The 27,859-nt window shown below is 34.9% G+C and overlaps 1 pseudogene; it reads left to right on the forward strand.

The window, feature by feature from the left end:
* Positions 1 to 1,756: 1,756 nt before the first annotated feature.
* LOC124373474 lies at positions 1,757 to 27,645 on the forward strand (annotated as a pseudogene).
* Positions 27,646 to 27,859: the final 214 nt, after the last annotated feature.

The raw sequence follows: 27,859 nt of genomic DNA on the forward strand, positions 1-27,859 counted from the left end.
CCCAAACCCTGGAAACAGGCAAAACTTATCCTACTCCCAAAGCCTCTCAAGAACCTCACCCTACCTGACAGCTACCGCCCAATCTCCCTCCTTCCTTCCCTGTCAAAGATCCTAGAGCGACTCATTCTGGCCCGCTTCCCCGAGGATTTCCACTCGGGAATCCGGAAGGAGCAGTACGGCTTCCGACGGGGTCACTCCACCACCCTCCAACTGACTAGAGTGTTCTCGGACCTCACTGACTCGCACAACCAAGGACTGGTCACCACTGCAGTCTCCCTGGATGTCAGCAAGGCCTTCGACCGCGTCTGGCATCAAGGGCTCCTCTACAAGTTGGCCCACAGTCCACTTCCGCGAAGCCTGTTCCGACTACTCCAGTCCTACCTGGCCGACAGAACCTTCTCTGTTGCAGTAGAACAGGCCGCGTCGTCTTCTCGGCCCATCACCGCGGGCGTGCCACAGGGATCTGTACTGGGTCCAGTGCTGTACCTGTGGTACACTAATGACATCCCAGTCATTCCCAGGATGTCTCTCGCCCTCTATGCTGACGACGCACTGTTCTACAGTAAGTCGGCCACCATCCGCCTATCATGTGCCTACATGAGAAGGCAAATGGAACAACTCGACCCCTGGCTGAGGAAGTGGAAAGTCAGGATAAACACCCAGAAGACCGAGGCAATCTGCTTCACAAAACACCCCCAGTATCCAGTCCAGCGAGAGAAAATTCACCTGCAGGGGGACCAACTAAGGTGGACCAAGTCCATCAAATACTTGGGAGTCGTCCTCAACAGGACTCTCACGACTGGACTTGCCGCCAAAGGGAGGATCCGCCTAGGAATGGCCGCCCGCCAAGGGCTGTCGGCACTACTGCGACCTCACTCCGGACTTCCCATCAACACCAAGCTGCTGCTGTACAAGACGATAGTCCGCCCCATCGTGACTTACGCGGCTCCCGCCTGGTACCCACACACCTCCAAGACGACCAGGAAGGCAATAGAAGCCTTCCAGAACAGGACAATCCGCCAACTGACGAACACACCATGGTTCGTCAGAAACACGGTCGTCCTACGGTCTGCAGGACTAACCAGCCTGCATGACTTTATCACTGGCCAGGCGAGAGCCATGTTACGCAGCAGCAGCCGAATCAGAGTGGGAGCACATCCGTGAGTGGGCAACTAGGGAAGCCGTCCACCCATGGAAAATACCACAGCTCAAAGTAATTTTAGACGACCCACCATAGAAAAATAAATAGACTACACCACAACGACTTTCCACTTAACACCACGACCTATACTACTACACCACTCCTCTCCTACATAATAATAAATCCACACACCTAACAATTCCCCACGACCCAACGCAAAATAGCCCCTCTTGGGGCTGGACGTACTACGACCAGTAGTCATTCTGTTTGTTACAGAGAAGCTACTAGAGAAGGGACAAGAGTCCCGGCCTACCCGCTGCCTGCCTGCCTACTTCTAAATTAAGTAAATTAATGTCAACATTACATTCTCTGAATGACTAGTACATTCAGTAACCTCAACGATGCAGTCTTAGAAACCATACTAAATAAACGCTGACGTACTGCAATCAGAAAACCTTACTATTTATAATTCCATATTCGTTAATAAGGCTACCTAGTCAAATATCTTGAAATCTATGTGAGTGTTTTAAACATAGACATACCAATAATTGTGTTATATATACATAGAAATTGAACTATTTTTGTCTCTTGTTTAGTTTTGTTGGCTAACCTGACGATTTTACGATTTTCCTACGATTGCAGACGCGGCATGAGAATAACTCCAGAAAAGGCATGTAAAGTTAAAATCAGTTGTTTGTTTTTATAGAAGTGTCACATTTGATTGTAATTACCGGACGACGGACGATGGATTCAATTTTTCATGAAAAGGTATTAAAATAGTAATTGCACAAAAATTATTGGTTTTTAAATTGACTTAATCCTTAAGTGTCACATTTTAATACTCAAATTCGTGATATAAATATAATTAGCTTACCATTTCTAACCCTGTTGGGCGGGGACACAATATCTGATATAGACAAATATTCCTAAGGCTAGTTATATTGCAACACCTTAATATCTTGTACACCACTTATTGTTTCTCTTGTGCATTTATTAACATAGTTTTTCAACTTTCAATGATGATGTTCCTTTTCATTTATCAAAGTCAGATAGACAAGACGGCTTGATATTTTAGAAGTCCAGTAAGTTAAGGTTTTGTTTCAAGAATCTCAATGAGATAAGATTTGTAGTTTAAAATATTTTCAGTTTCAAAGGCTATTAGGTTTTTCCGTGCTCTTATGTAAGCGCAGGCTATGTTGACATTTTTAATGCTGGCTAATACTTGATTTTTAATATTTAGTTGTAGGCTAATGGTGATGGTGTAGTATGTAGTCAATGTTTTAAGTGTCATTGGCTTACTTGCTTATCTTGTAATTAACTAATAGCTCATGATAGTTAAGTGCCCTTTAGTAACTGTACCTAATCAGTGTGATGACAAGTTCATCTTGTATGCTATTTCTTGATTTGTCTTGACAGGAATTAAACTTACCAATTGCATATAAGTTTTAAAATTGAACAGTATATGAATATTAGTTAAGTTAGGTTAGTTATGATGCAGCTAATCTAGTAGTGTTGGTTAAAGGCAAAGAAGAAGGTATTCAAGGTAAGCCTAGTTCTGGTAGAAAAATGTATTGAGTCCGAGTAGAGTACAATAAGCCAATAATCATCAATGCTTCATATATTGAATAATAGAATCAATTGATAACAACTTTTCAAAATATTAAATCAAAGTCATATTATGTGTTTGAAACTATAAAAATAATTTTAATATATACAATGCCATAATCACATATATATATATATATATATATATATATATATATATTAAAGGAACCTTAACCACTGAAGAGACATTTGACAGGCTAGAAATCTAATTTAACCCTTTAAGGTGTATGGACGTCATATGACGTCTTCTATCGATAGGCTAAAATGAGTAATGGATGAAATCCTAAAAATTACCAAAAGGAGTAAAAAATAAAAAACCTTAAATTCTCTTAAAGGTGTTCTATTTATATTCTAAAGCTTAATAAAAAAGGATACATGTTCTACAAGTGAATATTACAGTACTTTTTCAAAATCAAATGTCTTATTTCCTAACTACGACAGACTCGATAAATATTGACTGCTATTTGGATAACAGTGACAAACTAGATAGTTGCTCAACAAATATAAGTCACTCTCACAAGATAAATATGGCCACAGTATGCAGTATACAAGGAATGGCTAGTGTAATATGACAGCATATTCTGACAGCAAAGCGACGCTTGCGCAACACAACCTTCAGTCAGTGGCTTCTACCAGGTGGCTATTATGATCTGGTGGTAAAATCTGATTACAAGTGAATGCACAAGTGAACACAAAAATGGAAGTTGAGTATGTTGCCGATAGATGGAACCATTTTACAGACTAATCTAACTAAAAGCAATCAGTAATAGCAATGCATTTACGATAATACAACAATACAGAGGCTAAACGTCATATGACGTCCATACTCTTTTGGCCCACTACAATAATATATGTCATATAACGTCCTTACTCATTATGTAGCGTTTACACGCACTCCTTAAAGGGTTAAATAATAATGAAACCATAACAGTACAGTACTTTGGTATTATCTGGAGGCCACTATTTTTGGAAGAGATTTTCTTATTGGTGATCTAATAAACTATTATTAGAAAGAAGACTTTATACTAACTGTGAGAATTGCATGTCATTATAACGATCGGTTCTTTTTTCTGCCTCTCAAAAGAAAGTGATGTCGGCTTGTGCTGATGGTCAGTGGCATTTCTGACCACTGCTTTCACGACCTCAGATCACATGCCAGATTGTCCAACGAGATCTGAAGTCAGGAAAGTTGTGATTGGTTTATTGGCCCTAAACTTCAATTTCTTTTGCCCTGCTTTCATATATCACCAATGAATCAATACACAAGATAAGTGACATTAATTGACTAGCAAATGGTATACTTTTCATACTCTAATCTCTCCTAGGAGAAAGTGGTGACATTTATTACTTAAAAGCTGTAAGTTATTAACTATAATGTAAAATTGACATTCATAGCACTTAAAAATGAGTAATTAGTGGCATTGAAAAAAGTAAGAAATACCGTACTGCAATACAAAATTAAGCCCACTAAAATTTAAATGCCTTTACATATGTTTTTTATTTTCACTATTCTGGAAATTATTGATTGCATCAAAAAAGCCCCTATATGATATTTATAGAAAACATTTGATATTTACAGTATATTGATACACTGTGTATAAAATGAATGAATGCATGGCGACTGCATAAAACAGTAAATTGGCTAAAAAACCTGATTCTTGTATGAAAGATTTAAATAACATTTTCAGTGTTTTAAAGATTAAACAAATCAGCAAAATATATAAAATTTTATTGAGAGTAAAATCAAGCACTGTCTCTGTGCTGGCAACTACATCAAACCATTTAGGTCACTTTATTTAAAACTGGAATGCTGTAAACAATTTTCACTGTAAACTTACTCGTTGGTCTACATTTTAGTCAGAGACAATGTTATGTTTAGTTAAGCTAATATGTCTCAGTAGAAGGTATTTGATTTAGATGTGTGTTCTATTCTACTTTGATGATGAACTAGTCCAAGGGATGATAAATTATGATGAGTTTCAATACTTAATATAATATTCATTCTTGTAGATTCCTAGATGTTATTTTAAATTGTAATATTTACTATATGGCTACAGGTGCCAGATGTGGTACTAAAAAGATATACAATGTGATAAAATATTATTAGGCTACTATTGTAAATTATGTTAACCTGTACAATTTCATTGTTCACTCTGGTGGACTTCTAAATATTTTTAAGTAAGTACTGTACCTGCTATTACTTGATGTAGTTCTTATAGGGATATTATTATTTTATAACAAAATTGAAAAATTAAGAAACAGAATAACAATAATATAGTATTAGTTAATATAAGAGTAAGACATATTCAGAAGTTCATGTGTACTATGATTTTGTGCAGCAAGAAGGGTCTCTGTGTGCCCAGCACTGCCTTAATGCTCTACTTCAAGGATCTTACTTCACAGCAGTTGACTTGGCAGCCCTGGCTCAAGAGATGGATGAAGCTGAGAGAATTCGGATGGCAGAGAGTGGAGTTGATAGTGAAGATTATAGGCGATTTTTAGAAGTAAGTTAAGAGTTAATGCTTAGTTATACTTCTACTTTTACATTTAGAACCAGGCATTCAAACAAATAACTATACCAATCAGTGACATTTCTAAGTAAATTCAATTTTAGAACAGTTAAACAAAATATCATATGTATAATTCCTCAGTGTTTCTTTATAATTTTATTGGAATACTTATAATTGTAATGTGGCAAATCTTTGTTTGCCCACCATAGTTGATACCGGTTGGTAATCGTATGAATAAGTTTTGTCCTAAACAAGCCCTAAATGTCTGATTTTAGAAGTTGTTCGTATCTGCTTCGTCTTAATATATCTTTATAAAAATAAGGTATGAAAATTAAAAATAAGTTTAAAACCCATGTAATCTTTTCTTTGGTTGGAAATCCTGTCTTCAGTATCCTGTGTGTGGTGTCCTGTGTCTCACATGCTTCAGGCCCTCTCAACATACAAACTGTACTTACAAAGGCAGTGTACTTTTACTGGATACCATTCCTTAAATACTCTTACCTTACCATAACTAAGATATGAATTCTGCTGTTCTTTGCACCTGGGAGAGATTTAGTCTTTTACAAATACCATGTGGAGAGACTTGTAGTAGTGTCAATCCGGTCCCCAACTAGGGTATCTCCCTGAACAGCAGGTTCCAGCTTCTTCTTGCTTATGGACCCAATAAAGTTCTCTCTCTCAAGCCTGTCACTTGTTTCTTCAATCTCCATGTGTTCTAGAACCATCCATCCATTCCTTAACTGAACAAATAGAGCCTCTGCATGCGCTTCCAGGAGTTTTCCAGTTACAGTTCAATGCAGATCTCTTTGCAGAAAGTATGACTTATTGTGTGGACTATCATCATCATAAGCAAGCAGAAGTTGAGAGTCTGGCCTTTTTGAACCAGTTTGGTTATATATATTTTCCTGTGATCTATAATACCTTTAAAATGAGGTGTCTTTTACTAGGGGTTCCTATTTAAAAATGTTGACATCCACAAAATAACCCATTTGGGGGAGAGAGGGAGTCAAATTTGTTTTACATTGAAAACCTTCTTGATCATATAAAGATCTCCAAAGTAAATCATTCCATCTCTATTTATAAGAAAGTTCATATGGGGAACTGGGAATTTAAGACACCCAGTATTTTAGCCAATACAGGATGAGGGAAACCATCCATCCGCAATGTGTAATGGCTGACTGACAAACCTACCTTATTCCTTTTAACTAACACTAAAATATTTCAACTTCAAATAATTCGAGAAAATAATTTTTAACACCCAAAAGTATCCCAAAATGGTAATGGTAGGGAGGGGGAAGAGGTCCTTTTTTAAAAGATTTTCGAATATGAAAGTAAATTGAGCAGTTTATAATTTTAAAGGTTTATATTAACTGAAAAATGTTTTAATTTAGTTCACTTCTTGTATAGAGAGTGGTCCAAATTGTCAAAAATTGTAGAGTTTTGTAGGTTTATTTTACTGTTACCTTGTTAAAAATTTCAGCATATACAAATTTGTATCCAATGTTACCAAAGAAGCACCCTTTCTAGAAATATGTTACAATTCTCACTTTTCAGCACACTGTATTTAATGTTTGGCTCTACCTGGATGGTTTAGAAATGGCACCAAAAATAAAATTTTCACAATGTTTTGTTCTACTTGCCATTTGTTCTTGCCATTGTGTGCCATTTTGTTCTCCTACCTTTGCCTTAGGGTATCCAAAAGTGTCTACCACTTGATTTTAACACTTTCCGTATAATGAGAGGTACCATACACTAAAAGTGTGATTTGATTAAAACCTAATTATAATTAAGTCTGTGACATTATTTAATTTTATTGCACTCTTGTGTTGTAGTACTCTCCCTAGCTCACAGTTACTTTTATTATTTAAATACTCTGTTATGAAACATAAGTTAATAAAGAAAAATATGAATTTATCATGTGACAAGATACCTTAAAAAGATTTTACCTGGAGGATTTTATATAAAACTTTATTTTTACTAGACAAAAATGAATTCTATGGTGGTGCATGTTCAACCATGGAAGTTGGCTGAGTGTCATGGAAACCTATCACTCAGTCGGCTGACACAATTTCTCTTTTATCTGGCTGGAGAGTGTTAAATTTTGTTTTTTGTAAGATAATCGGTCTGTCTATATGTTACAGGACATCTCGAGGTATATAAAATTGAAATGAGCTGACACACACACGCACACTCCCACACTCACACACACACACACACGCACACGCGCGCACACACACACACACACACACACACACACACACACACACAGTTGAAATTTTCTATGTAACTTCAGAAAAGCCTGATACACGACATGTGGTGTGACATATCCTTGTCTTTTACCTTGAAAAATGAGCCAAAGTGATATAATGTATGTATGTATGTTGTGTAGCAACCTTCCGGTAACATGGACGACAGTGGCTACTTTTCGGTGCAGGTCATCAGCAGTGCTCTAGAGCTGTGGGGGCTAGAAATGATACCATACAACAGTACGGAGCCTCGAGCTGTTGCAGCCCAAACTAACCCTGCGTAAGTAGACTTGAGATTAGTCATTGACGACTTGAAAATTTACGTTGGTTACATGCTATCTGTCCGGAGTATAAAAGCCCATTTACATTGATAGAGTCATTTCTCTTAAGAAAGAAATATACCATCGGTTGTATTAGTTTCTGTTGCATAAGATGAGTGATGAAATAAAAAGATAAATTCTTTAAGTAATTTTCTTTAGTTTGATACTTTTCTGTTGTACATAAATGATAGGTAAAGGAGTATCAGCCACCAATATAAAGATACTTATACTTGAGTATCTTTCAAATAATTTCCTGATGTTTTCGAATATAGCGATTGATTAAGGGGACTGTGCTGATATTAATGTATTTAGAATGAAGTGTTCGTAAACTGTAAGAATATGACTATTAATGGATGTGGCTGCAGTAGGCATCATCAAAAAAATTATGAGTTGCATATGGTACAGTATACTGTAAGTGACATAGGTTTAGGAGATTTTGCTTATTTTAAATGGGATTGATTAAATTTAAACAAGCTGTGTGTTTGTAGCTGGCGTTGAGTTGATGTTATTATTACCAGTGTTCTAATATGCAATGTCTATTATTAGTATACTCTTTTCTAAATTATTAGCTTATTGCAATATACTTAATTTAAAGTTGTTTTTAGTTTAATTTATTATTAAATTTTTACTATCAAAATCTTATTGCTGTACTTGATCTAGTGCAGGGGTCTCCAAACTTTCGTTCGAGGGTCAAAATGAAAGATCTTTGGAGGCAGGAGGGCCAAGTACTTTCACATACATTGTATTGAAAGGTAATGTGGTAATGGGTACGTATACTAACAACCAAAAACTGAAAATTCTATGGTAACTGAGTAATAGTTTTCTTATGAAAACTATCAAACATTTTCATACATAATATATTTGTCTCTTATTTGCCAACATTGATATGTTTTGCACTTATTGACAAGAAGTTAAAGTCCTATTAAGCTATCCATTGTCTTTCTTGTGAGTGTGAGAGATTTATATAATTGTTTTTGGCCAACAATGTCATGCTATCATGGCTCAAACTTTGACACCCCATAACCAATATAGATTTTAGGTATTCGTAAGAAACATTTGCTCTATAATAGGATTTCACAAAAGTCATTTTTGAGAATTAGGTTCTCAGATCTAATCACAGAGCGTTGATCATCCAAAAGTCGGTCATCAGAAATGTCGGTTAATTGAAAGCCAAATCTTGCTGAAATTTTAAGATTGGTCAGCCCTATCCGACTTGGGTCGTATATTATGATTATGAAGATTCTTATTGTCGCTGGATTCTAGATGGTATTGTGTGCTCTTGTGCATGTCTACCACTCGTTCCTTTGCATTGTTGGCATCGATTATATTGTTGAAAATCAATTAAAAGTTCATGTTCATTGATAAATATATTGTATCAATAAAAATCGCATAATATATCAGCAGTATGATTTATAGGATCTATATTATCTACATTACCATGTCATTGAACATGCAGCGCCGCTCGTAGTTTACACATAGTTCATGCAGGTAAGAGGCCAAGGCCAACCCATAAGTGATCCTTTGATTTGCGAAAAAGTATTGGAAATGAAGAAAAAACTAGAGGGTAGTGACAATTTTAAAGCTTTCACTGGTTGGCTGAAACAATTTAAATCTAGGTATGGGATTGGAGAGATAGATATTCAGGGGGAAAAGCTGTCAGCTGATGCTGGTGCTGCTAAAAAGTTCATAGAAATGTTTAAGTTTGCTTGTTGACAAAGGATATAGTAAGGAAAGTAACGTCTACAATGCAGATAAAACTGAATTATATTGGAAGAAAATGCTGACCAAATCCCTTATTTCTAAAAAAGAATTTGCAACGCCTGGATTTAAAGCCAGCAAGTCTCGCATAACAGCTGGTACGCGGAAACAACATGGCACACATTGGTTACCTTAGCTGCCCATTCGAAAATCTATGAATCCATGATGCTTTAAAGGAATAAAATGACTTCCGGTTATCTACAGAAACAAAAAAAAACTCGTAGATGGATAGTAAAATATTTATTGAATGGTAGGGTAGTGTATCCAGGCAGAGGTTAAAAAACATCAGATGAACACTGGGGATACTGGAATTGTGCTATTGGTAATTTATAACACTCCGAGTCATTGCTCAAACCTTTCACTAGTGAGAGAAGATGGAAAGTTTAAGGTGATTTTTTTCCACTGAATGTTACCTCAGTCCTTCAACCCATGGACCAGGGAGTGATTGAGGACTTCAAGCGTCACTACAAAAAAGCATTGCTTCGTAGTGAACTAATTGACCAAGAAGAAAATAAAACAAACCTTGAAATATACTAAGATACTAATTTAAAAAATGCTGTTAATATGGCTGCAGAAGCATGAGCTAATATTAAATAGACTATGGAAAAAAAGGCCAAGCTTTGTCTAACATTTGACTCTGAAACTAGGCCTACACCTGAAGAACCAACCAACGACACCTTCGTTTCATATGTGGTTGAGCTCTAGAGTCTTCAGGATTTGAAAAATATGACCAAGAAAACATTCATGAGTGGCTAGAGTGTGATGAGTATGATCCTGGCTATGGACTGTAGACACATGACAATGTAATAGCGCAGGTACAAGTGCCTAAAGATGACATTGATGGAGACGATGGTCGAGATGATGACAACGTCTCAGATGAAAAAGGTCCGATCAGTGAAAAAACCTTCTAGTGCTTTGAGACTGGCATTAAATGGAATTACAAGATGAATGTGAGCTGTGCAGCTGATGTCTTTAAAACGCCTACTAGACTTAGCGAAAAAAAAAGAAAAAGAAAAAAAAACAGATGTCAGAGCTAAAGCAAACAAACATGTTAAACTTTTCTTTTAAGTTAATTTTGTACTCTTTTATTATATGTATCTAATTTTTGGTTGATTTTGAACTGTTCCTATTTTATCTTATTTACGTAAATTTTATACTGTTTCTACGATGTCCAGGTCACTGAGCCAAAATTCAAGAATCAAGAATCAAGAATCAAGAAGTTTATTAGCCATTGGTCACAACAATATGAAATAGGCATCGTCAAAATATACAGCACTGATATTTACAACAACAAAATTAGTTATTACAATATTGTACTATAATTATACTAATTTTATGACCAAGTAACAGGTTTAATATAATCTATGAAGAGTGTGCACATGGTTTGTTAATTACGTTATAGCTAATACAGTATAGAAAATCAGAAATCTACAAATCAAACTAATCAAAAAATGATATTTATGTCAGAATCTAAAAATTCTTTTAAAGAGTAGAATGGATTGCATATGAGCCAGTTACTTATCTTTAGTTTAAAAATATTGAAAGGAGTCATTGTAGCAGATGCAGGCAGCTTATTATAAAAAGTTATGCAATTGAATTTAAAAGAGTTGCCAGTTTTGACTAGCCTGTGCTGAGGGAGATCTAATTTGTTTTTACCCCTGGTATTGTGTTGATGAAAATCTTGTCTGGTATTGAAATCTGTAATTTGTAATTTTGTATTGTGTTTACTGTGTGTGCAATACCTACTTTATGTGTTACCTTCACATCATATTTTATATTTGTGTGTGATATTAAAAGGCTCTATTGTGTGTTCTAGTCCAAAAACGTCCAAAAACTAGATGTTTTTTACACTGATGTTCGAATACTCGAAAAATCAGTGATCTGAAAACCCTCCTGCACTAATTTTTAGGATAATCCATGCTCTATTGTATGTTGATAAAAGAACTGAAAACATTCTTATAAAATGTTTTGTTCTCTTGAAGTCATTATTCAAAAACATGCAACAAAAACGTGCATGTGTAACAATTTGCTGATGGACTTTTAATAAATGATTAATAAGTGCAATGTATTAATTTAATTAGGCTTTGAAGTAAATTTGAAACTCTACTTGTAAAATGGAAGATAATCTGCATTATTGTATCATTCTTTGCAATATTCTAAGGGTATATTTTCAGTTTCAACTTTCAAGTTTTAGGATTTTAGCTGTAACTTTCATGTTTTAAAAGTAGTTCCAAATTTTATTCCTCCAACTGGTTTTTGAAGAGTGTAAGTTTTGTTCTTAAAACTTTCACACGTACACACTATGAGTATTATTGGTTTTAAAGTTTTAAGTTAAAAGAAATGAGATGAGTGGTATAAGATCTGCTGCAAATGTAAGCTTGCAGAGCCAGTGATCACATGACAACTCTTCTAAGAGCTTGCTTTGCCTGCATTACTTTGTGCATTTCAACCATATATCAGTAGCGTAGTTAAACAATCTTTGCAGCACTTTTCCTCTGAAAGCATCACAATGATTTCAGAAAGTTCTAATATAATTCACTGTTATTTCTGAAACATCATTTTCCATGAATTTATAATCTCCAGCATTTTCAACTGCATTCCAAACATATCCTGCTAAACGGGCCAAAAGTAAAATTATTCCATTTCTAGTTTTTCCCTACACGTTTTTTAAATCAAGTTAAAGTTTAGAAATTGTTTCATTTACCTATGAAAAACTTTCTTTCCTAGAATTGTTGCTTTCCAATTAATAAAGTTCAGCCAGTTCTTTGATGATTTCTAAACCCCTATTTACATGTTTGAAAAAGAACTTGAGCCGAATCGGACTACATGTTTTAAAAAGAACTTGAACTGAATCGGATTTCACGTTTGAAAAAGAACTTGAGCCGAATCGGACTACATGTTTGAAAAAGAACTTGATCTGAAACAGACTTCACGTTTGAAAAGGAACTTGAGCTGAATCGGACAACACGTTTTAAAAATAACTGAGGCGAATCAGACTACACGTTTTAAAAAGAACTTGAGCCGAATCGGACACATCCACAGATTCATTGAAAGTAATCAAATGGCACTTAAATTACCTACAGGGATATTCAAACTCGTGTTTAATGTCAATCAAGGCCTATATCTTTTTGTTCAGCATGCAATCATATGTGGGTAAAAGCTTAGTGAATGAAATATTTGCTGGTTTTGGAACATAAGTCTTTCACCTTTCAATATAAGTTTTTACAAACTCACCACACAGCAGCCTCATTCTGAAGTTTACATTTAGCAATGTCACGTTGAGATTGCATGGATTTTTCTAACATTGCACTTTTTGCTTGGGACTGACCTTGGAAAAACACTTTTATAATTTGAAGATATTTGCGTTTGTAATGTTTTATTTCATGATGTCTATGGGTATTTGTCTGAAAAATTTCATTTCTGTCTGTCAATAGATATCACTAAAGCGAACTGACCAATTAGACTTAAAATTGTGCATGAAGCTTTATTTCTATATGAGGAACACTGAAGTTGCATGTCACTTCATAGATTTGGCTGAGTGTTAACGAATATCTTTACATTGGTCTTTTGGGTAATCTTTATGGCAACTCAATATTCTAATAAGAGATTTTAACATGTGACATACGACTGACTATTAACACATGTAGCCTAACTATCCCAACACACCCCAAAATTATTTTATGGCGACTTACTGTGTAGACTTTCATTATTTAAACATAATATGAATCCCAATTTAATTGATAAATTGTGAATGTACTATGTAGCAAGATATCTCTAGCAAGATTTCATCTCAAGACTTAAAATTTTGCATGAAACTTTATTTTTACACAGATAAGAATGAGTTCTATGATGTATGTACAACCAACGAAGCTTATCAATCAGTAGCCTGAAATAGTTTCTTTTTTGTTTTGCTGGGGGATGTAAAAATATCTTTGCCGTATTATTGTTTGGTTTTCTGTCATTATGAAATGGGATTTTGATGACAATTTGCATTGAACCTCAGTGAAGCCTGTAACACTACACCTGTTGTGGTGTACTCCTACCTTGTACTATTTAAACTACAATATTTTTTCTTTACAAATCAGACACAAAACTATTTTGTTATCAACTAAAAAGTAGTCATCACTCCACATGTCATTGAAACACAAGGGAAATTTTCTACATCTGTAAATAAACATAAGTCAACTGAATGTTACAAACATACACAAACCAAAAGCTGAAAACTACAGAAAAGGTGTTTAATCTCACTGATTGTGATACTGCTTTGTACTGCTTGATACTGATTGAGAATGAGAAAGTAAAGCTAGGTTAGGCTATTGACACCAGTAACTTAGTCGTACTACAGATCGATCCACTTAGCTCTAACCATGAGGTAGTGTTGTCACTTCAAATTTAGTGACGCTTGTACTGTGTAGCGTTATGTACTTGGAGATGGCACGAGTAGAGTTGGCTATTTGTGAAAGATGGAGGTTAAATATCATATTGTCAACACTCCCCTCTACAGACTTCATACTTCCTCGTTTGTTCTGTACTAGGAACATTGGGCACATAGGACGCTACATTTAGTGAATTTGTCGTCTAAACTTGTGCTCTGATAGACTAGTATATAATGGATGTACAGGGTGTGGTAGATAAGTAATGAGACTGGCCGCCGCGCGGCGCCCCAGTCGCTCGCAGTGCGGTCTCCACCTGCAGGTCACGTGGTGGGGGATCTGAGCAGTAGAACCGGTTCGCAGTCCGCGTCGTAGCTCTGGCGCAGTGAGGGTCGAGTTTCGTGTATTACGTTGCTTGTGTGCCCGTGACACTTGTGAAAACGCTGAAGATGGATCGCTCGATAGAACAGCGGTATGCAATCAAATTTTGCTTTCGTTTGTGCAAAACTGCTTTGGAAACTTTTGCTATGATTACGGAGGCCTACAAAGAGCACGCCCTATCAAGAGCTCAAGTGTTCCGGTGGTTTAATGAATTTAAAAACGGGAGGGAATCTGTTGAAGACATGGAACGATCTGGACGCCCTTCAAAGAGTCGTGTGGATGAAACGGTGACCAAAGTGAAAGAACTCCTGGACTCCGACCGTCGTTTAAGCCTCAAAATGATCGCCGATGAGGTCTCCGTGAATAAATTTACGGTTCACCAAATTGTTTACGCAAGATTTGATAATGAGGAAAGTTTGCGCAAAATTGGTTCCCCGAGTGCTCCCCGCGAACAAAAGCCTCGTGACCTCCTATTTGACCCAAATTGGAGTTGAAGTTCTGCCACAGCCACCATACAGCCCTGACATGAGTCCTCCTGATTTCTTCCTATTTCCGAAGGTAAAAAGATGCCTGAAGGGTCATCGTTTTTCAACGATATTCCGATCATCCAACGTGCTATCACGAAGGCACTAACTGGGATAACTCCAACGGATTACAGTGGGGCCTATGAAGCTTGGAAAATGCGCTGGCAACGTTGTGTCAACGCCCAAGGCGAGTACTTTGAAGAATATTAACGTTTTGTACAAATCGGATCAATAAATTTGTTTTTCTAGACTGAGTCTCATTACTTATCTACCACACCCTGTATTACTCAGTTTCCTTTTCTATGGCTACAACCTCATATCTCAACATTTGAACAAGCAGTGAACCAATGCTTGTTAAAAATAGTGTCAGAAACTGAATTCCAAGAAAGCAAGGCTCCAGCATTTAACTGTTGCCAATATTTAAATCAGATATACTTGAATAGATAATTAATATAATAAAATAAATAAAAAATACTATTTGAAATATTATTTAAAAAATAAGATCTAACCAGTAACTATGTCACCTAGCTGGCACCAATATCTCACTTACAGTACTAAATTCCATTAGCGCTTTGCTATTGACAGAAATTTTGCTCTTGACAAAAATTTTGCTATTGACAGATTTGGCCAGCGGATTTTTGTTTGGAGACCTCTGATCTAGTGTATTGGTTTGATTCTGTCTCTACATCATTAGCATAGCGATTATTCTCAGGGCTGTACACAGCTTTGGCAGGCCCCAAACAAAACAATATACATATATACATATATATCATCCTATCTACATAAATAAATATACTTAGGATGCTCCATACAAAAACTGCACCAAATGATTTTTTCATATCAAAATGGAAAAAAAACTTCATTTTGAGATCATACCTCATGTATTTTCTACAACATTTATTTGCCAACAGAATTTAGTTGCTCAGCTAGGACAGGACCCTTACTGACAACGTTAGTAGCGTACCGTAAGTCTGAATTATATTGCTCTCTTCAGAAACTTATCAACACTTTTTATGATTTAAAATAGATAAATACATCAAACAATCTTATATATTTTATATGTTGTAAATGTTGTGTTATTGGATTGAGTGTAACATTCTTAAAGTGTAACATCAAAACTGGGCTTGAGAATTGGGTTATAGCATGTCGTGGGATGGTGCCGGGCCTGGGTTCCCTGTAGATCTGAGCCCCTGCAAATATATCTAAGCGAACCGGTCTCAATATGACCCTGGTTATTATTATTATAGGATAATCAAGGTTTTTACTAGCAGTCTATTCAGTGTTTTGACCAAATACATTGACGCATTGAGGTCTGGCCTTTATACATATGGAAGTAAAGATCCTAAACTATTGCAGCTTTATACATTTTCAGATTTTTCTAAAATATTATTAAAAATTGTATTTAAAGTTGAAAACTCTTTCTCTCCTCTCTAAAGTTATTCAAAACTTATTGAAGAAAAACTATTTTTAGTCACATAATATATAGATCTTTTATTTTTGTCTATGATAAAATATTTATCAATTTATAGACGACTATTTCTAATAGTAGGCCGACCAAAATTGCCAAACAATTTTTCAAAACAAATATTTGAAAAACAATTATTAATAATGACCATTTTAGAGGTAAATATATAGTTTTTCCTTAGAACAAGAAATTCTCATTGCAATTAGTCCTAAAAGAACCTTTACATCAGGATGTTTAGGATGCAGGTAGGGCTGCCAAGTGTTCAGATCCATGAGGAGAGAAAGCAGCAACTACATCTCAGTCATGTCACAGAAGAAGAGGAGGACAGCTTTGTACCAGCCTCTCCATTCAAAAGCCGGTGGGGGTTGTACACCGTTAAGTGCAGGCTAGCAACTGCTTATTACTCAAGGAGCCCCATAAACTCCCAAAAGTCATCCTGTGCAGTAGACTACACCTAGCGATCCACCCCTGCACCTCAATAACTCAACATTTTTGCTTAGTGATGTGCATGCATAAGATTATTATGATTTAAGTAACGCATCCATTTTGCTGTACCCAATGTAGTTTTAACTGGAAGATATGAACCAGCCAGAAGTGAAACATCTTGGGAGAAACATTAATTATAAAATCATAAACGACAGGTAACGTAATTAAACAATGGTGCTCAAGTCTGGTTCAAATATATACAAACGTGTTTTGCACCAAGAATGAAGAAATAATGAGTGATTCTTACTATCCATCATGCCAATTGTAACTTATTTAAATTGACAAATTGACATTACTTACAATCAATGCAAATTTTTGTTAATATTACTGATTTAGATTAATTTATAAGTTCCATTATTCTCAAAAAAATACCATCTGCATGTATAATCATGTGTTTTAATCTGTTGTAGGGAGATGAAGGCTTACATATGTAACTATAGAGATCACTGGTTCACAATATGTCGGCTTGCCAACCAGTGGTTTAACCTCAACTCCCTGCTTAGTGGTCCAGTAATATATTTTAATCTGTTGTAGGGAGATGAAGGCTTACATATGTAACTATAGAGATCACTGGTTCACAATACGTCAGCTTGCCAACCAGTTGTTTAATCTCAACTCCCTGCTTATTGGTCCAGTAATATATTTTAATCTGTTGTAGGGAGATGAAGGCTTACATATGTAACTATAGAGATCACTGGTTCACAATACGTCAGCTTGCCAACCAGTTGTTTAACCTCAACTCCCTGCTTATTGGTCCAGTAATATATTTTAATCTGTTGTAGGGAGATGAAGGCTTACATATGTAACTACATAGATCACTGGTTCACAATACGTCGGCTTGCCAACCAGTTGTTTAACCTCAACTCCCTGCTTATTGGTCCAGTAATATATTTTAATCTGTTGTAGGGAGATGAAGGCTTACATATGTAACTATAGAGATCACTGGTTCACAATACGTCAGCTTGCCAACCAGTTGTTTAACCTCAACTCCCTGCTTATTGGTCCAGTAATATATTTTAATCTGTTGTAGGGAGATGAAGGCTTACATATGTAACTATAGAGATCACTGGTTCACAATACGTCAGCTTGCCAACCAGTTGTTTAACCTCAACTCCCTGCTTATTGGTCCAGTAATATATTTTAATCTGTTGTAGGGAGATGAAGGCTTACATATGTAACTACAGAGATCACTGGTTCACAATACGTCGGCTTGCCAACCAGTTGTTTAACCTCAACTCCCTGCTTATTGGTCCAGTAATATATTTTAATCTGTTGTAGGGAGATGAAGGCTTACATATGTAACTATAGAGATCACTGGTTCACAATACGTCAGCTTGCCAACCAGTTGTTTAACCTCAACTCCCTGCTCATTGGTCCAGTAATATATTTTAATCTGTTGTAGGGAGATGAAGGCTTACATATGTAACTACAGAGATCACTGGTTCACAATACGTCGGCTTGCCAACCAGTGGTTTAACCTCAACTCCCTTCTGACTGGCCCAGAGCTCATCTCCAACACTTACTTGGCAATGTTCCTGGCACAGCTGCAACAGGAAGGTAACAAACTCGTAGGGTTTCTATCATATTTTAGAGTCTAATTAAATTATTTCATGTTAGAAAGTTTACAATAAGGGTACAAAACATATCAGAATCTTACTTAAACTTAACCCCTAAAGGACTGAAGAAAATTGGGCCTGGATACAATTAGCATACTGTGTACAACCACCCTTCGAATCATCACGTTGTTCTACTTACTAGCTGCCACATCATCGTTGAGACACTAATTTAATTCTGTATTTATAACCTAACTTAAATTTTAAATTCTCAATTCCCATAGTTCAATATTGTACCAAAACCTCTTATAATTAAAAAATTATTTTGATTTAAATTTTAACCAAATTTATTATAACTAGCCATCAAAATTAAAATTAAAAGGAAATATTCACTAATCATTGTACAGAAAGAAAATCAGTGTATCTTATTTTTTGTAGCTTAAGTATTCTAGTATGTAATATTTAGTCTATAGTAGTATATCACAAAACGAAAACATAATTTTACAGTACATTTAGAATTTTTTAAATTAGTATTTGCCAAAAGTTCTATTTATTTGTTTCTTTAAAGAAACTTATTTTTGTAAAAAGCTTTACTTGTACTGGCGGCCGTGTTCTGCACTTAGGTGCATCATATGCATAAGTGCGCCATAAGCATATATCCGCTTGTCACCACGCATCATCGGACGAAACGACACTAAAGAATAAAACTCATTATCAGTTTATATTTGGCATGTTACACATTCCAACAGTCATAAATCAATAAATTTATCAATTCCTACACATTCACGGCTTTTTGTAACTTGTAATGTACTAAAATAAAATAATACGGTTATTATCATGTGCCGTTATTAGCACAATTCTAATGGTATGGATATATATTTTTGTTTGTTTTTGTTTTTAAGGAGAGGCCGATCCCCTTTTAAGCCTTATTCTGTCCGCCCTCATGGGCCACTGGCCTGTGCGAGGATCTTATCAAACAGAATAAGGGGGAGAGTCGATACAGTACAAGGTAAATGGTACTGAAAAAAAGTGCAATGGTCACAGACAGGATTTGAACCTGCGTTATCTCTAACTCAGGCCCAAAGTCCAACGACTTAGACCGCTCGGCCATCGGCACTCCCATAAGGATAAATCCTTATGCCATACTTTAAGGGTTAATATGTTCCATTGTTTAAAAAAATGTTCAATAACAGATTAACTAATACTCCTATTATTTCTTTGACTTAGCTTATAGATAACCCTTGAATTTTATTTTTATTAGCATAATGCTGATATTGGCATACATCAGTATGTTATTATTTTTACTTTTAAGGGTATACTTGATCTAGGCTGTGATATTTGTAACTTGTGAAAAATGTGAAAGACCCTAAGAAAATGTATGAGTTGCAGCTTTATTACCATCAGAAATATTATTATCTTTAAGTACAATGGAGAAAGAATGGGAGCCAGAAGTCATAAGAATTTTCCTTAGTTTGGGGCCTGGTGAAAATCAAGAATTTTAAATGTAGCTTGATAGCAATGTTAGTTTATTAAACTTGAAGTTGTGTGCGTACATGCATGTGTGTGCACGTGTGCATGTACACATTTGTGTTTGTTTGTGCATGTGTGTGTATTTGCTTCTAATTATTTTTATTAAAGCATTTATGAACAAATAAAAAAAGCAATTTTCTTTCATATTTAGTTATCATGTGGTGTGAAGGAGCTTAGACTTGGCTGATCACATTTCAAGAGGCATGGTATGAAGACATAATGTAGTTGTCAGACAAAAAACCACATAGAGCGAGATTGGCTGCTTCTTCAGTTACAATCCATTGTGACGAATAGTTTGTAGTTGTATTAGTTGTTTTTTTTCCTTCCCGAGGGAAAAGAACAGTTTGTCCCCGAGCTTAGTCTTAAAAGGATCTTTGTGCCTAGATTGTATTAGTTGTAGTTGTTAGTAACAGTTTGTAATTGATATTTTGAATTGAAAGAGAAATTACTTGTGTCTTGTACTAGGCTACTCAATATTTGTGGTGCTGGGTGACCTTGCTCCATGCTCAGCTGACGAAGCCCTGCTGCTCAAACCCCTGCTGTACAAACGCAGAAACCGAAGCTACTCTCTGAAGTAGCCAAGTCAAAATCTCAGGATGAGGATTCAGAGTTGCAGAAAGCCATTAGGATGAGTCTTGGTCAAGGTGAACTATGCCACACACTTTTAATTTAAAATATACATATCACTTCAGTAGAAATGATGGATTAAATTGTCATTATTGTAATTGTAAATTGTAACTGTCATATTAAAGATAATAAAACAGTACTATTTTGGACAATTTACTATCGTTACAAATGATTGCAAATGTCAAAAATCCTGTTACTCATTATCAATTGTAAATTTAAAATAATACAGGAATAGTTTTGATGTAAAAGGCAATTTATTTAAAAGATTTTACTATTACAGTTTTGACTTGAGTGGTTATTGTTTACTTTTAGAATAGTAGATTCTACATAAAAAAATTCAAATTTAAATTTAAACTTTTTACTGTTGTATTATTTACATAAAAATTGACAAAGTCATAATGCAGCTCATTAGCTAAGTTAAAATGCTTATAACTAGTTAATTGAATTATGTCTAACCTAAAAAATATTTAAATATTTTAAATTAAAAAATAAATAAATATTACATATAAACAAATAACAAAAAATGGAGTTAACACAAATCCAGAGTTCCAGCAACAAAAAATGTCAAATTTAAACATTATGAAAGAAAAGTATCAATGTTTGAAAATAAGAAACCATCAAACTAACTAGTTACTTAACCAACTAATTTAACTAATGTTCAATAACAATGTGTTAACATGATAACAAATAAATAAATAAGTAATAGCAAACAATTCATAAATTAAGTTTGAACAAATTGTAAAACAGAACAGTAATAAAAGAGACTAGGGATTAAAAACTAAATAACAACAATATTATTCGAAATAGTAACAATATCATAATAGCACTCAAATATGCAGTAGTAAATCAATATGAGATCCCACACAGAAATGGACTGGTGAGGAATTAAAATACTTAACGTTTAATATTTTTAGTTTTGAAAAATTCTAGTTATATAGTTTCGTTTTAAATTTTTGTATAGGATACAGTTTTATTTTTACTGTTTAAGTTTAAGTTCCTCTAGAGTACTGTTTACATTACCATAAGTTGTATCATCTGCATAGAGTATTGTTGCATGAATGGAGTACAGCAAATTATTTACACCCAATAGAAACAACACTGGCCCAGTACCGAACCCTTTGGGACCCCATATTTAACAATACCCTCCTCCGATCCAGGCCATCCAAACACCCTCTCAGTTAATTGTGGTCCCAAAGTTCAATAAATCAAGCCATTGGGGACCTCTGAACCTGTGTTATTATAAAATTAGAAATGTCACTTTTAATTTGACTACAACTGCTACTCCTAGTCATACTAGCCAAAAACCTAATTGAAGATTAAATAGGTAGATGAAACTATTTTAACCCATTGAGGAGACACACGTGGTGGTTATGTGGCGCTTGGCTGAGACTGAACGCTGAGTCACATGCTGGTTACGTGTTCGGCATTTGACATTATATACTGATCACGTAGTTCACCGTATTTCCACTAGATATTGTTGGTATGTCTCTCACTAAGTGTTTAAATGCCACAACCAAATAAATAATTTCGTTTTCTTACAATGGCTAACCTGATTAAAAAAATAATGTTGTGTCTGTTTCGCTGCTTATCAGCTGATAGCTCATCTTATACAACTGTGTTCTCAGACTGTTTATTTTACATTATGTGTAATGATAGAATGTGAAAACTTGCGTGATTCTGAAGTTAATAAAGTGTTGTACAGTGATTGTGAGTATAATGCATGTGACATTGATAGTGATGAATGCTTTGGAGATTGCATTATTTTAACCCTGATGTAGAAACCATTTCACTGATTTAGTTGTAGACAACTCAGACCCTCAGAATGGAGGTTATTTAATATTTCCCAGCCAAGACAACTCGGATGATATTATTCTTCCTTAAGACCATGAGGTTGAGCAACATTATAGTAAATTTGACTTTTGTAGACCAAGAAATACTGTATTAGACATAAGCCTAGTTGACTCTGGTCTCCAATATTCTTTTATTGATTAGGTAATAGCATTCCTAGCTACTACCTCAATGGGTTAAAATAAGTACAAGCAGACTTTTAGTATAACTGCAAATTACAAACTACTTTTATTGTATAAATGAAATTATGGTTTTTTACAAAACAGTTAAACTGTTTAATTTGTCTCACTGAGTGCTGTGCTAAGTGCTTTCATTCAGTGAGGTGAAATCTATCTTTTTTTCTAAGTTCTTTTTAATATCAGGTCATAGTTTTAAGCCATTTACTTGGAAAACATAATTAGATGTATTAAAATATAATATATACCTACTTATTCTTCATACAGTAAAAAATGTTACAAAAACATGTTTACATCTATAGGTTGTGCAAAAAATGTTTAATAATAATATGCCTTCAGAGATATATCTTTTTGGTCTTGTTGTGTCTTTGGCCAGAAATATATAATTTGTGATAATAAAAAGATTTTTTAGACTACAATACTTGACAAATCAATAAAGTGATCTTCCACTGCTTCTGTCAATTTTAGGTCTCCAGTCTTACTTTTAATGGTGAATAGATTACAAATCCATCAGTTTTTAACATCTGAAACTGAAATATAAAGTACTCTCAGTGAAGTTTCAAAGGTCCGATGCACTAATATTTCAGTTTACACTTTTTCAGACAATCGTTTCTAAACACAAAACTAGACTGTATATAGTAGGGAAGTTTCAAAGTAAATTATTTTCAACTCTTTTGGTCCATAATTTAGATGTTGTAATTATTGCTTCAATCTTGTGTTTTGATCTGGAGTACCTGAAATAGACTCAGATGTTATACATTTAAATCCTTAAATATATCTATTACATATGCTGCCATGCATATTCAGTCAAAATCTAAAAGTTGATTTGCAATGTTTGTAAATCGAACTTCATTCATCTCTGAGCCTAAAAACATCAAAGATTTAAGATAGTTGTGAGTTTACTGTTATAGAAATTACATATTCTTATCTCAAAAACATTATGAATATGATCTTGAATGCTTACCAATTGCAAGAATAAAAGAAAGTTGATGGTTTGAATACTGTATAGCACTTTTGATATTTCTTGAATGGAGTTTGGGTCTGTGAGGGAGTTGTATGGAATTTTCTGATTGGAACAACTTTACTTGTAGAGTTGCAGAATGTTGCAAGCAAATTAAACAGACACATTTTTCATGTAGGAGTTACAGTCAGATTGAAATGATTGTGCATTGCTATAATTCCTTTATATTATATATTACATTGCTATCACCTCTCCTGTTATTTCCTTATTTATTTCCTTTATTATTTCTGGTAATATAAAAAAAGTTTGTCCAAAACGTATGGTAATACATCAAACTTCAAAATTGAAATAATTAAGCTTTTTATGATCAAAGAGATCAAAAAGCCAGGTTTTAACATGAGAGTTTTGATAGAACAGGAATACTGCAGTTTGGTACTTTTGTCATTTTGGAAAGATATTTCTCTTCTTAACATAGGGACATTAAAAGAACAATAGATTAGATATTTTTTGCATTTTGTCACCCACAGAGATTCAATTTGAAGTATGTAGTGTTGCCAAATTAGAAAACCGTTTTGTAACGTTTGCGGGCTGAGCGGGCCAAAAAATTTAAAGAATTAAATTGTTTTTACTGAACATGCACTCCTCAGATATAACTTCCATCTTGTGAGTTGTCAATAAGTTAGAGTTGATAATTTTATTTGATCTTTCTCAGTTGAAACAAAGAACATAACAATCCACATTATCCCATAACAAGATGTTTTAATGTATCTAATGTAATATTTAATGAGTGATATGTTGACAGAGGAGGATGGAGAGTTGGCTGCTGCCCTTGCCCTCAGTCTGAGTGATGACAGTCCTGATGTGTCAGCCCCCGACTGTGATGAAGACGAACAGGTCAGACAAGCCCTGCTGCTGAGTCTTCAGTCAGTACCAACAGACCATGTACCCACAACACCAGGTACGATTGGTTTAGTAGTGGAAAATAATTACATTCTCACGTTTTGTTTTGATCCATTACAAGAATCTTGACTAAGTTGCTCCTTCTTGAAATGATAGTGTAATTTTGTTTTGGTTTTGCTATGATAAGTTTTTTAAAGCCTTGCTTCCTTCATTTTCTCTCATACATAAATGTTGATTTCTTTTCTTTTCAATTCATTAAATTTCTTTACCCATGAAAATGCACAGTTGTACATGAAATGAAGTCAAAGAGTTGTATAAATAACTGTTAGAAATTACATTTCTGAAATAAGTCATAGTAGTGAAATCTTAGATTAAAAAATATGTTTTTAGAAAATGGTTATACATTTACCTTATTCATTCGGTTTATTACACAGAATTCTACTCTATAGCGATAATTATTAACTACAAAATGTAAGTGTTATATGTCTATTCTAATCTAGTGCTGGATATACAAAAAGTTTCATGTAAGTTACTGTTCCCAAAATAACCATTGTTTTTCAGTATACTAAGATCCACAAACTTTAAACTTTTCAAATTTTATATCATCCTTATTTGCCCTTTTTTGTTGTATTAAGATTCTGCCTAAATTTATATTTTTGCAAATAGTTTATAAATCTAATGCCATAGGCTATCTTTTCTATCCATAGAAAACAATAATTAAGTAATATATACGAGGGTCAGTCAAATATAAACAAGACTTTTAACTTATACGTTTATTAAAGCTAAATAATACAATGATTACATGTTACTGCTTTTCTACATAGTCTCCCTCAACTCTCACACACTTTTCCCAGCGTGAGGATAGCTTATGGATCCCTTCTTCATAAAAGATTTGAGGTTGTGTCTTGAACCAATTGCACACAAATTCCTGTACTTCCTCATCACTTTCAAAACGGTTTCCACCAAGTGCTTCTTTGAGAGGACCAAAGAGGTGAAAGTCACATGGAGACAAATCTGGGCTGTAGGGAGGGTGTTTCAATGTTTCCCAATAAATTTGGCGTAATTCATTGGGTTAAGGCAGCTGTGTGAGGCCTAGCATTGTCCATGAAGCAAAATGACATCTCTGATTGGCTGATTACGCCTTTTGTTCCGAAAGGCTGCTTTTGTTTGCTCAAGAAGTTGACAGTAATAAGCAGCGTTCACAGTACGACGTTCGTGTAAAAAGTCAATAAGCAAAACGCCTTTGCAGTCAAAAAAGATGGTGGCAAGAACTTTCCCAGCAGACAACCGTGTTTTGGCTTTCACAGGGCGAGTTTCGTCTTTCCTTCGCCACTCCATTGACGCCATTTTGGATTCAGGAGTGTAGTGATGGACCCACGTTTCATCACAGGTTATTATGCGATTTAAAAAAACCATTCCCCTCTCTCTCAAGCCGATTCAAAAGCCTTTGGCAAATGTCTCTCTGGGTTTGTTTTTTATCGAGAGTTAGAAGCCGAGGGACCCATCTTGCACAAATTTTCCGAAAAACCCAGATGCTCTGTGACGATGGAATGCACACTACCATGACTAATTTCCACTTCACTGGCAAATTCATCTATATCGTTAAGCGTCGATCATTTTCAAGAAGTTCACGAACAGCACAAATGTTCTCATTAGTCAAACTGGTCCTTGGACGCCTATTGTGACTTTCATTTTCAACTGTTTCACGTCCGTTTTTGAACTTTTTAACCCAATCGTACACTTGAGAACGTGATAAAGTCTTATCCCCAAACTGAGTTGACAGTCTAACAAAAATTTCACTTGGTTTAAACACCTTCGTTTGTCAAGAACTTAATAATAATTCGTTGCGCAACTGTAGGTACAACCTCTTGTTCAGACATGGCTACATTGACAAACAAAACAGCACTGAGAACGCATTGTTGCAGCTTTCCCCCTCCCCCAGGCTGCCCTTTACCACTACTGCAACATGGCTACCTGCTACAACCTGGACGTTGGGTATAGTAATAAAAGTCCTGTTTATATTTGACTGACCCTCGTAGTTGCTTATGAATTTATATTGCAATTTACTTTTATAAATTTTTGTTGTGGCATTTTGTATTGAGGATATTTGACTTATTATATTATGATCTGTGTTGTTAGTAAAACGTAAGTGTTTGTTAATTGAAAAAGATCAAATAGTGTTGTAAAATTTACTTCTAATATGTTATATGTATATCAGAGTTTAGTTTATTCCCAGATTGATTTATAGAAAAGAATGTAAAATTTGATTGATATGGATTCAGTAAAGTCTTTATATTACCCAAAATGGTTTTGTAATAATAGATTATCAAACAGTCTGGTTAGAATACACTCTGTTGAATTACCTTGAACAGTAATATTAAAATCAACAGCATATAAACAGGCATCACCATCTCCAGAGATAAGCCTTTAAATATAAAAGCAAAAAGCGGCCACAATTGATCTCTTCAGGACTCCATGTCAGCCCTCTGCATCTATGAGTAACTTTTATGATTTAACTACAATCACTAGCTATTTCAGCGTACTTAAACTAGTTGAGATTTTTACTACAATGTACCCAATGCTATTAGAATGCTTAAAAGCTGTTTATAAGGTACGCTGTTAAATGCTGTAAGTAATTTAAAAACCTAAAACTTTCTTTCTCTCTCTTACTCACTAAATCTGTTACAAATTGAATACCGGCTGTGATTAAAATCCATATTGTCCTTATTTAGTCCATCAATAGATGTTTCCTAACAAATTAAACTGATTGTCGACTACTCTTTCAAAAACTTTAAAAATCTTGGTTTCATACGGTTTTTTGTTGTTTTGTTCTCCTCTTTTTTTTAAAACAAACCAGATAATTTTTGCTGTGTTAACAAATACCTAAACTTAATCCATTACGCCTAGGATTACTAAAGCTTTTAGCACCCCACTCATCCCATCTTCCTCTGCAGTGACATGTTGGTAAATAATTATTATCGACTGTTTGTTCTCGTACCCACTATCTTTTCATTTGGTTCTGAACATTCATTGTATTCTATGACAGTATAATATTTGCTGTTAAACCAGTGTAGGTTCTGGTATACAGGTCAGTTGGTATGAAGTGTTATCTTGTTTGTCAATATTAGTTAAGTATGGTGACATGAAATCTCAAAACTGATAAATATTGGTTTGTACAGAAGTGGACCCTGTGGAACTAAGGCAGAGACGGCTAGCCTACCTGGAGGGCTGTGGGACCAAGGTGAATACGTAGTTGTGACTTTCTGCTCCCTGGATACCTTGTGTACAAATTATTGTAGACTACTTACTTCACTGTTCATTGAGGAGCCGATCCTGCCACATAATGTTGTTCAAGGAAGTACAGTATTTGTATATTAGAACTAACACTTTTTATGGTTGTAAAATTAATGTAAGTTTTCATGTTAATAAATATCTCGAATGGTCCTAAATGCGTC

The sequence above is a fragment of the Homalodisca vitripennis genome, unplaced genomic scaffold (genome assembly GCF_021130785.1).
Source record: "Homalodisca vitripennis isolate AUS2020 unplaced genomic scaffold, UT_GWSS_2.1 ScUCBcl_5652;HRSCAF=12477, whole genome shotgun sequence".
Classification (NCBI taxonomy): Eukaryota; Metazoa; Arthropoda; class Insecta; order Hemiptera; family Cicadellidae; genus Homalodisca; species Homalodisca vitripennis.